Source organism: Crinia signifera, chromosome 4 (assembly GCF_055691185.1).
Source record: "Crinia signifera chromosome 4, ASM5569118v1, whole genome shotgun sequence".
In the NCBI taxonomy this organism is placed as follows: Eukaryota; Metazoa; Chordata; class Amphibia; order Anura; family Myobatrachidae; genus Crinia; species Crinia signifera.
The window spans coordinates 291,935,559-291,946,577 of NC_139220.1; the positions used below are offsets into that span (position 1 = coordinate 291,935,559).

General features: G+C 49.4%; 4 non-coding genes across 4 annotated transcripts; 1 reads left to right on the forward strand and 3 right to left on the reverse strand.

The window, feature by feature from the left end:
• Positions 1–3,847: 3,847 nt before the first annotated feature.
• Positions 3,848–3,919, reverse strand: TRNAE-UUC (transfer RNA glutamic acid (anticodon UUC)). The gene has a single exon. It is a non-coding gene; the product is annotated as a tRNA-Glu (tRNA).
• A 244-nt stretch (positions 3,920–4,163) lies between these two features.
• On the forward strand, positions 4,164–4,236 carry TRNAM-CAU (transfer RNA methionine (anticodon CAU)). Its single transcript has one exon. It is a non-coding gene; the product is annotated as a tRNA-Met (tRNA).
• Positions 4,237–4,646: 410 nt separating this feature from the next.
• TRNAE-UUC (transfer RNA glutamic acid (anticodon UUC)) lies at positions 4,647–4,718 on the reverse strand. Its single transcript has one exon. It is a non-coding gene; the product is annotated as a tRNA-Glu (tRNA).
• A 421-nt stretch (positions 4,719–5,139) lies between these two features.
• On the reverse strand, positions 5,140–5,211 carry TRNAH-GUG (transfer RNA histidin (anticodon GUG)). Its single transcript has one exon. It is a non-coding gene; the product is annotated as a tRNA-His (tRNA).
• Positions 5,212–11,019: the final 5,808 nt, after the last annotated feature.

Here is an 11,019-nt window from a genome sequence, read left to right on the forward strand (position 1 = left end):
GCGCCCGGAGGAAGGGCATGTTTCACAGCTCAACATTATACCACACAAGTAATGCCCATTGCACATTTTAGCAAACTTTGTAATACCAATACCACATAAAGTTACATGCCATAATGCCAATTACACATAAGGCCACACATGATGCCCATTGCATATTATATAACGCACCGCAATGCTCATCGCAAACTATATAAAACACCGTAATGCCCATTACATACTATATAACACCGTAATGCCCATCACAAACTATTTAGCAAACTATTTAACAAACAGAACAAGATAGATGAACTCCATCAGCCCTAGTCAGTAATGTAATAGGTGGCATTTGAAGCTGCATTAACCTATTCCCTCCTGCTGGCACACTGGCAGAGCATATTCATACATTACTACGGCTACTGGCAGCCTAGAGCAATGACAGCACATTAACCCTTCTGTCTACTTGGTAGTCAACACTGTGCCTTAGCTGCAAAAGGTACACAATGCATATGTACCCAGAAATTTCACTGATGGGCACAAACCAATGGGCAAACCACACTACATGGTGCAGCATATAACAGAGGATGCATCAGTGAGTGATCACTACACCAGCGAGCTGTCAGGCTCCAGATGACACTTAACCCATTCGCTACCACAGTAGCTATTTACCGACACTGTCCTTCTCCCAGGGGCGTAAGTTCAGATCCTGTAGCTGCCGCCCCCTCCTGCAGCACATTGTGGTCGGGGTGGCGAGAGGCAGACCCAGGGCATGTCTCCTCCCCCTCGTGAACCATCGATCACACAGGGCGCACACCCTCCCCGCTGTGTCCGGGAGACTGCACGGTGCTGCTGTTTAAAACTCACATCTCCCGCTGGACTGCGCTAGCCAATAGGCGCTCGCGGTCCAGCAGCTACCAGTTGATTGGCTGCTGGACAGCAAGCGCCTATTGGCTAGCGGTCCAGCGGGAGACGTGAATTTTAAATAGCACCAGGTGTCCCGGACACAGCGGGGAGATGGAGCGGGCGAGCTGACGGCACCGCCCTCGCTACGCCTCTGGCTGGCATGTACCCCATGGCTCATATAATGTGTTCAAATTTGGCTATGGTACTTGACAGTGACTCCTCAGCCATTTACTCTACCGCACGTCCCTGCTATCTGGTATATATCCGCAGGATGGGTGGATATACATTTAGATATATCGGGCATCAGCTGTGTTGCACAGCCAACACAATATATCTATAAATGACGATGTTCACAGATATATTGCTCGTTCACAGTGGCCAATGGTGCATTGATATATCAGACGTTCATTTGGCTGATATATCAGCCAGTGTGTACGTAACTTTACACTGCAATTTAGATTTCGGTTTGAACCACACTATACCCAAAAACTAACTCTCTCTGCACATTTTACATTTGCCCCACCCAGGGGCGGATTTAGGGATGAGGGCGCCCCTAGGCACAACAATAATGTTTACTAAGTAGGACAGTTTATAGGGGCAGTATCTGCATGTCCTATCCATTTACACTCTATTTAAGATGGAATATAGTACAGTGGATATTTTGCAGTTATTGGTACATTTTGGGCTGACAGTACTATCACAGGCATCCAAGTGCCGCCCCCAAACATGTGCCGCCCCTAGGCCGGTGTCTCACGTGCCTAATGGGAAATTTGGCTCTGGCCCCACCTGCAGAGCAGCATGGTTTAGCCCCGCCAAGCACCCCTACCCCCCCCCCCCCGCCCCATCGCCCATGCAAACCCCCCTCAATCCCCCAAAGCCTTACCTATCGCGCTGGTCCCGGCAGCTCCGTTCTTCTGCTGAGGACCCCGAGAAAATGGCCACCCCCATACAGCAGACAGTTTCAGAGAACTGTGTGCTATATGGGGGCGGCCATTTTGTGGTGGTCCTCAGCAGAAGAACGGAGCCGCCGGGATCAGCGAGATAGGTAAGTCTGCGGGGGATTGGGGGGGTTAACTATAGCACCGCAGGCCCCGGCGCCCCCACATGCACAGCACACACACACACACCCCCCCCCCCGCGCGGTGGCGGGGGCTGCGGTGCTATAGTTACGCCGTTGGGCAGTAGTGGTATGGCGTACCTGCAATATATTTCTTGCAGGTACACCGTACCACGCCATACCCCCTTACCTGCACCACTGCCGTTCTGTATATATCCTCTAAATGTAAAAGGAATACAAATTGTGAGTGACCTTAATTCCCTAGTGTCTTTGGGGACGCATTCAAATTCTGAAGTCTCTCAGATGTTACATAAGTGTAGACAAGTATGAGTATAGCTCAAGCAGCCTCTGTGATGTTTTATTACTGCATTGGATGTTATGCCCCTTTCATTAATAAAACATTAGTGATAAAACTAAGACCTGAAATGGGTTTTTATTTCCGATACACAGCTTCCGTCATGGAGATGCGTGCCGATGAAGCAGGGTTAGATTAAGGAATGTGGGGGCGCCCCCCCCCCCTCCACAGAGGCATTCCCCACCCACTCACACACTGAGGCATCCTCCCCCCTCCCCGACGGAAGCATGCCCCCCTTCCCGGTGGAGGCATCATTCCCCTCCACACACAAACCTGGGCAGCACAGGAAAGGGATCCAGACAGTAGGGTCCATGTAGCACTGATGGGCAGGGGATCCCTGCGTCGTATTGTGAAGTCAGCAGAGGGTCCCTACGGCAGATGGGAACTAGTAATTCCTATCCGCCGCAGGGACCCCGCCACTGATCTCACATATGCTGCAGGGACCCCCTGCCCGCTGGTGGGTGGCATGCAGCAGGGTCGGGCAGCGCAGGGTCGGGTAGCGCTGGCGGGTCTCTGCGGCGTATGTGAAGTCAGCGGCGGGGTCCCTGTGGCGGATAGGAACTACTTGTCTCTGATCTCACATAGGGGGAGATTCTCTAAGCTAAAAATGCGGTAAAAACCCCGTTATCAGGGTTTTTACCGCATTTTGGGATGCACTAAGCATCCCCCGCCGGGTTACCGTGGCGGAGGGGGGGGGCATCGCCAGATAGAAGCGCAACCCACCGCCGCCCCGCAATGACCCACCGCCGCCCCGCACGGACCCCCGCCACCCCGCATCACCCCCTCACCTGTGTCCGGGCAGCACAGAGCTGTGCTGCCCGGACCTGTGACCTCCTCCCTGCACTGATCCTCTTCCGGGGGCAGGGAGGAGGAGGAGAGGGTGTGGGAGGGAGGGGGGAGCCGCAGGGACCCGCTGGTCCCTCTTAACGCAAGAGCTGTCCTTTGCTATAATTATCACATAAGTTAGAACATATCCGATAATTATAATTGCGATGGGCGGCGAATGGGGGTGGAAATTTTTAGAGAATCTCCCCCATAAGCTGCAGGGACCCCCTGCCCCCAGCGCTACCCGACCCTACACTGCCAGACCCTGCTGCATGCCACCCACCAGCCACCGGAGCAGAGGGGTGACGGTTGTGGGGGCTCTAAATGTATGGGGGCACGGAGCAACCGCCCCTGTCGCCCCATGGCTAATCCGCCACTGCGATGAGGTCATTATTATTATTATACATTCATACCTCTATGTGGCATATTATACAGCTGGCCACTACCACAATAATATGATGTATATAAAATTATATTTGCATAATATTAACAAAGCTAAAAATGTATTTCAAAAAGCTCATATCAAAAAAGAAAAAAAAAAAACATGTTGAAAATATTAAAATACATTTATTTAAACTAGGCATTAAATAAGCACACTGTTATAGTTAATTGAAATGTATGCCAATTAATACTGTTGTAGTTGCTATGCCAAAGAGGTACCTTTTAGTTAATTAATTAATATCAATAAACATTTATTAACAACATTAATAAATGGAAAAAAAAATATCTTATTCCCATACCGGGAGTCGAACCCGGGCCGCCTGGGTGAAAACCAGGAATCCTAACCGCTAGACCATATGGGAACTGATAGTCTTACTGCTGCAAACAGAGATATAAAAAGACAGAGAAACAATGTGTCAGAGTGTTTCCTATATGTAGCTGAGCATTGTACACAGTAGCATATGAACATGATGACAAATAGCCCATCGTCAGAAATCATTTACAACTCAAAGCTACCACTTCCCCGACGCTTCACAGCTCCACAGGGAAAGTACGATGCGCTGAGAGATAACACCTGGTATAGACTCAAAAGGAAGTTAATAAGATGCCTCGTTAGCGCAGTAGGTAGCGCGTCAGTCTCATAATCTGAAGGTCGTGAGTTCGATCCTCACACGGGGCACTAGCTTTTTTTTTTCTTCACTCCAGTTGATAGGCAGCAACTGAAACTGTAGAGCTGATGTAGAGAACATCTGATCATTACAAATGAGAACTCTGCAAGGTTATTTAAAGTGAAACATGCAATAAACATACATGTTCTGTCATTTTTACCATTACAACACAATGCCTAGGACTGCCAACTTTCTTTGTTTTTTTTTGTACTTACGTACACAGTTCACAGAAGTCTTTCTTCAAATATATATTTGTATATATTTCAATTTATTAATCTAAAATAAGTTTACATTTTTGTTAGCAGCTAAAAAAAAATTGAAAACAGTTAGACACATTTCATAAAAATGTACAAAAAATATATATAAACTACAAACATAAATATATCTGCATAATTTACAAATAAATAAATAAAAACATGTATTCCCATACCGGGAGTCGAACCCGGGCCGCCTGGGTGAAAACCAGGAATCCTAACCGCTAGACCATATGGGACTTTCTGAGCCAAGCTGCTGCGATCACTCTCTAGATCAGCACTACAGTGTAATGCGCGGGACAGTTGACACCATTGGTTAGACAAAATGTGCTTTAAATCATTCACTAGATATAAGTTTTTATGACAAAACATCCATGTAACACATATAATCCCATGACCAGCTAGACAGAAAGTGCAATGTGCGTATCATTTGTGTATTGTACACTGACATGTTTACCTTGCTAATATAGCATAGACTACCTTAATATGTAAAATATATTAATACAACTGCCGTGAAATTACTGCGGTTACTGATCCCATTGACTTCTCTTGCGAGATGCTCTGACAGATCGCATTGTATTTTACATCGAAAAACAAAAAAAATACTATTTCCCAGCAACTGAAAAACATAAAAGTATAGATTTCAAAACAATAAAAACGTGCCGTGACCCGGATTCGAACCGGGGTTGCTGCGGCCACAACGCAGAGTACTAACCACTATACGATCACGGCTGGCTATAGCAAAGAAGCCGGCTGGAAGGAACTAATATGCTGCAGAGTGACGTCACAATGAAGAAAGCTGAACTCAATATATAGCGCGCTATAATGTGTTCTGCACTCACTGAGCAGCAAGGAATCACCACGCTGAATAGCCACAAGCTGTACCGGGAGGACAACGATCTCTTAACTCGATTGGACAAAAACCGGAACGGTTCCGACCCGGCTCTGGTGGCTTCCGTCATACTGCGAACTCTGCAACTTTAGGAGGCTGTACTCTTATCCCTATGGGTCTCGTCGGTCTCCCATCACAGACTTTCACCCCAGGGGGGGAATGAGCGTCCAGTGTAGCAGAAGTCGCATCAGGGAGGCAGTCCGGATCGGCGTTCCAGCCAGGGTCAGGAACGGACCGACTTCCTGCAGCAGGCTCTGCAATTCTTTAATACCGCTCGTTTCATTAATTATTAAAGGTAGAACCTGAAATAGGGCTTAATTTCCGATAAACAGTTTTCGTCATGGAGATGCGTGCCGATTAGCTCATTATTATACATTCATACCTTTATGCATACAATGCAATGGTAACACATTCCACGTGGCATATTATACAGCTGGCAGCTTCCACGGAAAAGTATGCGGGGATACAGAATTATATTATTAGGCAATCGCTACTAAACCCAAATTAGGAGCTGCCAGTGGTGCTGTGTCCTAAAACAGCTGACGGAGATTAGGGTTTTCCATCATTCGATGCGTCCTTACCCGGACTTCCATATACTCCCTCCTCCACAGCTTGTAGTGTAGGACCGGCATCCGCACGCCGGTCATCTGTATAGCACACCCATCTCCATGGAGATCATCTGCATCTCAGGCTGCAGCAACAGTTATATCTACAACAACTAGAGTATTGGGAGGTTGACACGACCATTTAGACGTAATATGAGGAGTCTACCCAGGTAAATTCAGTCAAGGGCAAATGAATGATCCACACAGACCAAACTGCATGCACATTATATATATATATATATATATATATATATATATATATATATATATATATATATATATATATATATATATATATATATATATATATATATATATATATATATATTTCATTAAAGTAAACGAAAAATAATAATCCAGGTCATATACATACATCAAGTATAAATGTATCGGCAATACCTTTTCCTAATTACTCCTGAGGTATAGTTACACATTTTGAGAGGGAGAGTTTATACTCACCAATATTACATAAAGTGCAAAACTTCTATTGTCTCATAGCATTCCATCAGACATTTAATGTAAGGGTTTATTGCAGGAGTTTCCAGTCCTCTGGAAACTCCAACAGTCCAGGTTCTAGAGCAGTGGTCAGGGAACAGGGGTAAATTACTCCAAATGGGGTAAAAATATTAATTCCTAGGGGTAACGGACAGTCGCGCTGCCGAGACACAGCCGGGCATGAATATGAATCTATATGCTTGTCCAACTGTGTCGCAGCAGCGCAACCATCTATTAACCCCAGGATTTTTATTTCATCGCCTGTAGGGCGTGATTAAGCGTGCCCTAAACGCACTCTTCACACTGTCATAAGTAGATCAGCCCCTTAACCTTTGAACGCCTTACTTGCGTGCAGTGACGCCGGAACGGGGGGGGGGCGAGGGGGCAGCTTGCCCCCCCCCCCCCAAATTACTGAGGCGCTAAAGCAGGGGTGCTTGTCCGGCCCGCCCGTCCAGCTGCATATTTTATTGTTTAACAGCCGCCCGCCCGCCTGGCTATATTACTGCAGTAATATAGCTGTGCGGGCGGGCGGCTGATTAATCAGTAATATAGGCGGGCGGGCGGTGGGCTGATTAAGCTTGATCCAGCCTCCCGCCCGTCCGCCTAGATTAGTACTGATTAATCGCAGCCGCCCGCCGAGCAAGAATCCGATTCCTATTCGCAGCCGTCCGCCCACATGGATGACTGCTGCGGGGAGATGTTGAGAACCAGCGCCCGCCAATCACAGTGGCTGTGGATGTGATGCGTCCACAGTGATTGGCGGGCGTGATGCGGGCCGTAGGGAGGGAGACTGGTCGCGTGGATCAGTGCATGGGCGGGAGCATCCTACAACAGCCGCAGCAGCAGCCATCACGCTGTGCTGCCACAACTAAAACTTAAAGGTAAATGCTGCTCCTCTCACCCTCCCTTCCCCAGTGACTGACAGATCCAGGGGTTGTCATTTACCCCTGGATTCACACCCAAACAGGTTTATGTGATTATGTCTGATTATCATAATCAGACATAATCACATAAACCTGTTTGGGGGTGACACTGCCACTTTTTCCACTTTTTACGAGTAAATGACAACCCCTGGATTAATGTCAGTCCTGGTGTCTCTGGCCACATGTATATGCCGCTGCCCGGTGTATAATGCCCACGTGTATATGCCGCTGCCCTGTGTATAATGCCCATGCGTAAATGCCGCTGCCTTGTGTATAATGCCCACGCATATATGCCGCTGCCCTGTGTATTATGCCCATGCATATATGCCGCTGCCCTGTGTATAATGCCCACGTGTATATGCCGCTGCCAGTGTGTATAGTGCCCGGGGGTAACATATAGCAATTTGGGGGGCGCCAAAATGAGATTATATCTTGCCCCCCCCAACCTAAAAACGTTCCAGCGCCCCTGCTTGCGTGATATACGGTTTGTATTATATGAAGGATTTCCTGCTGTGGGTGTGAGGGTGGGGGAGCGATAGGTCGGAGCAGTGTTGCCGCAGCTGGGTGCAGAGGCACTGCGGATTGAGTAGGTCCGGTCCCGGGTGGGGGGAGTGGTGGGTGCTGGATTACCGCAGATGGGAGAGTGCGCTGCTGGTGGTGGTGAGTTGGCAGTGTTGGAGGGGTGGGTGAGGGACAGGATCTGGCTGTGCTGTGGATGGGAGAAAAGCTGGTGTGCCATAGGTGGGGCGGGTGTGCGTGTACTGCAGGTGGGGGACGGACAGATGTGGTGTTTCTGCAAGTGGATGCTGGTGGAGGTGTGGCGGTGTTGTGGTCAGGTGCCGTCGGTGTTGGAGGGTGCCAGGGCAGTGTCAGGTGCTGGGATACTGTGGGTGGTGGAGATACACGTACAAGGGCACCCCGTGTGGGTTGGTCATGTGCGGGGGTGCACCGGTTGAGTGATGGGCAGTTGTGGGGGAGGTGTGGGTGGGATGGGTGCAGTGTTGGGGGGTATCTGGGTGCATGGGTACTGCGGGTTTAGGAGATCCGGGTGTGGTTGTGCCATGGGTGGGCACATTAGTACCACAGGTGGGGGAGTGGCGGGTGCTGGTTTGCTGCAGGTGGGGGAGGGTTGTGCTGTGGGTGTGCTGAAGTTACAGGTGCGGGGGTACTGCAGGTGGCTGAGTATGGTTGGGGGGTGAGCGCGGGGTTGAAATGGGGTCTGGTGAGGAGCTCCGGGTGCGGGGGTGCATTAATACCACGGGTGAGTTTGCCGCAGGTGGTGGAGGTTGTCCGGGGGTGGTGTCAGTGTGCTGGGGGGGGGTGGAGTAGCATTTGCAGGGGTGCCATATGTGGGTGGGGTTGGCATGGGTAAGGGATAGGATCTGGGTGTGCGTGGGTGCTATATCGTGCATGGGCTGTGGTGCACACCCAATGCAATATCTGTGATTGATACTGTTCACGGATATATTGCACGTACATATTGGCCGATGGTGCCTTGAAATATCACTTATATATCACTTGACCACTGAACAGACGATATATCGGCCAGTGTGTGCACACCTTTAGGCTGGGCACACACTTAAAGATACAGTTCATCCGGAAAGTATTCACAGCATTTTACCTTTTCCACATTTTCTTCTGTTACAGCCGTAGTGATTTGTGCCGCTATTGCTGGCTGTTATTATCCAGCATGCTTGATAAATCTAGTAATATCGCCGGGCAGGGCCAGTGTTCTCACCATAGAACATTGACCCTGACAGATCGCTCAACACACATCGTTGTGCAGTGATGTGCGCTGAGTGGGCTACATTGTTCAGATCGCTGAGCAGTGTCGCCCTGTTCATGGGCCCCTTAACTTTTGCTATAGTCTAACTTTTGGTGACTACTTTTTGAGTCTGCTTGGACATTGTTTGTCAGCCGTCTTGAACCCTTCTGGTATCAGGACACAGTGTCCAGACTTGTGTATTTTATTTCTGCTTTAGAAACCAGTCTTAAAGTTGCCCACAGACGCATCAATTATCGAATGCGTTTTGTACTTTTTAAGTACAAAACGCATCTTATGTACAATTATCGGGTGGTGTTTATGGGCTTGTGCGATGCGCGTTCCCGGGAGCCCGATATTGTATGTCTAAAAAAAGTACGTGCTGCGTGTACTTTTTAGACTACATCTGAAAATTAACAGTACAAACATGGGTTCATCGCATCGCATGCATCCAAGTGCACATCGCATCGCAAGCTGGAAGAAAAATTGTATAGAACCATTGTACAGTCAAAAACGCATGGCACAGTAAAATTGATGCGTCTGTGGGCACCTTAAGACCCATACACACGAAGTTTGAGCTGAAAGTAGCTAATTTTTGGCGTCATTGCCGGCCATCTGGCTTTTTTACTGGGCCAGGTGAAAATCACTCAGTGTGTTTGCACGGAGCGATTTTACGGCCAGCAATTTTCAGACACGCTGGGCAAAAACACCCAGTGTGTAAGTAAAGGCCCCCATACACTAGGGGGACTTGTCCTTAGGACAAGTCGCCCCCGACTTCCCCCTGAGCTTCCCCGGCTGCTCCCCGGGGGGAGCTTGATTAGATTGGCACTTGAAGTGCCATTTTTAACATGTGATAAATCGTCTCGATTTATCACATGTAAAAAACCCGGGGAGCAGGGGGGGGGGGCTACAGAGCAGGGCTGCTGGTGGGAGCAGGGGGGGCTGGGGACGCTGCGGGGGACACAGGCGGCATAGAGCCGGGCAGAGGGAGCCGGGAGCTGTCAGTGCTAGAAAAAAAAAAAGCCTATACAATGAATGGGCAGCCTGTGATTGGCTGAGCGCTCTCTCAGCCAATTACATCACACTGTAAAGTTAAGGCCCCCATACACTAGCCGATTTTGGTCAGATTTCGGCCAGATCAGTCGGATCTGGCCGAAATCAGACCTCAGATTTCGGCCAGATCAGTCGGATCTGGCCGAAATCAGACCAAAATCGGCTAGTTTTGATGTCCCCTCAGATCCGATGCGCGGTCCCGTGCGCATCGGATCTGCGTCGGGTGGTCGGACCTGCTGCTCATCCGACCACCCGACTTGGGACCTAGTGGGGCGGCGCGGCGGTGGAGGGAGCAGGGGGGGCTGGGGACGCTGCGGGGGACACAGGCGGCATAGAACCGGGCAGGGGGAGCCGGGAGCTGTCAGTACTGAATAAAAAAAAAAAAAGCCCATACAATGAATGGGCGGCCTGTGGTTTTTTACAGGCCGCCCATTCATTGTATGGGCTTTTTTTTTTTTTTATTCAGTACTGACAGCTCCCGGCTCCCCCTGCCCGGCTCTATGCCGCCTGTGTCCCCCGCAGCGTCCCCAGCCCCCCCTGCTCCCTCCACCGCCGCGCCGCCCCACTAGGTCCCAAGTCGGGTGGTCGGACGAGCAGCAGGTCCGACCACCCGACGCAGATCCGATGCGCACGGGACCGCGCATCGGATCTGAGGGGACATCAAAACTAGCCGATTTTGGTCTGATTTCGGCCAGATCCGACTGATCTGGCCGAAATCTGACCAAAATCGGCTAGTGTATGGGGGCCTTAACTTTACAGTGTGATGACAGGACACAGTTGTTTGTATTAAACATAACACAAACACACAGA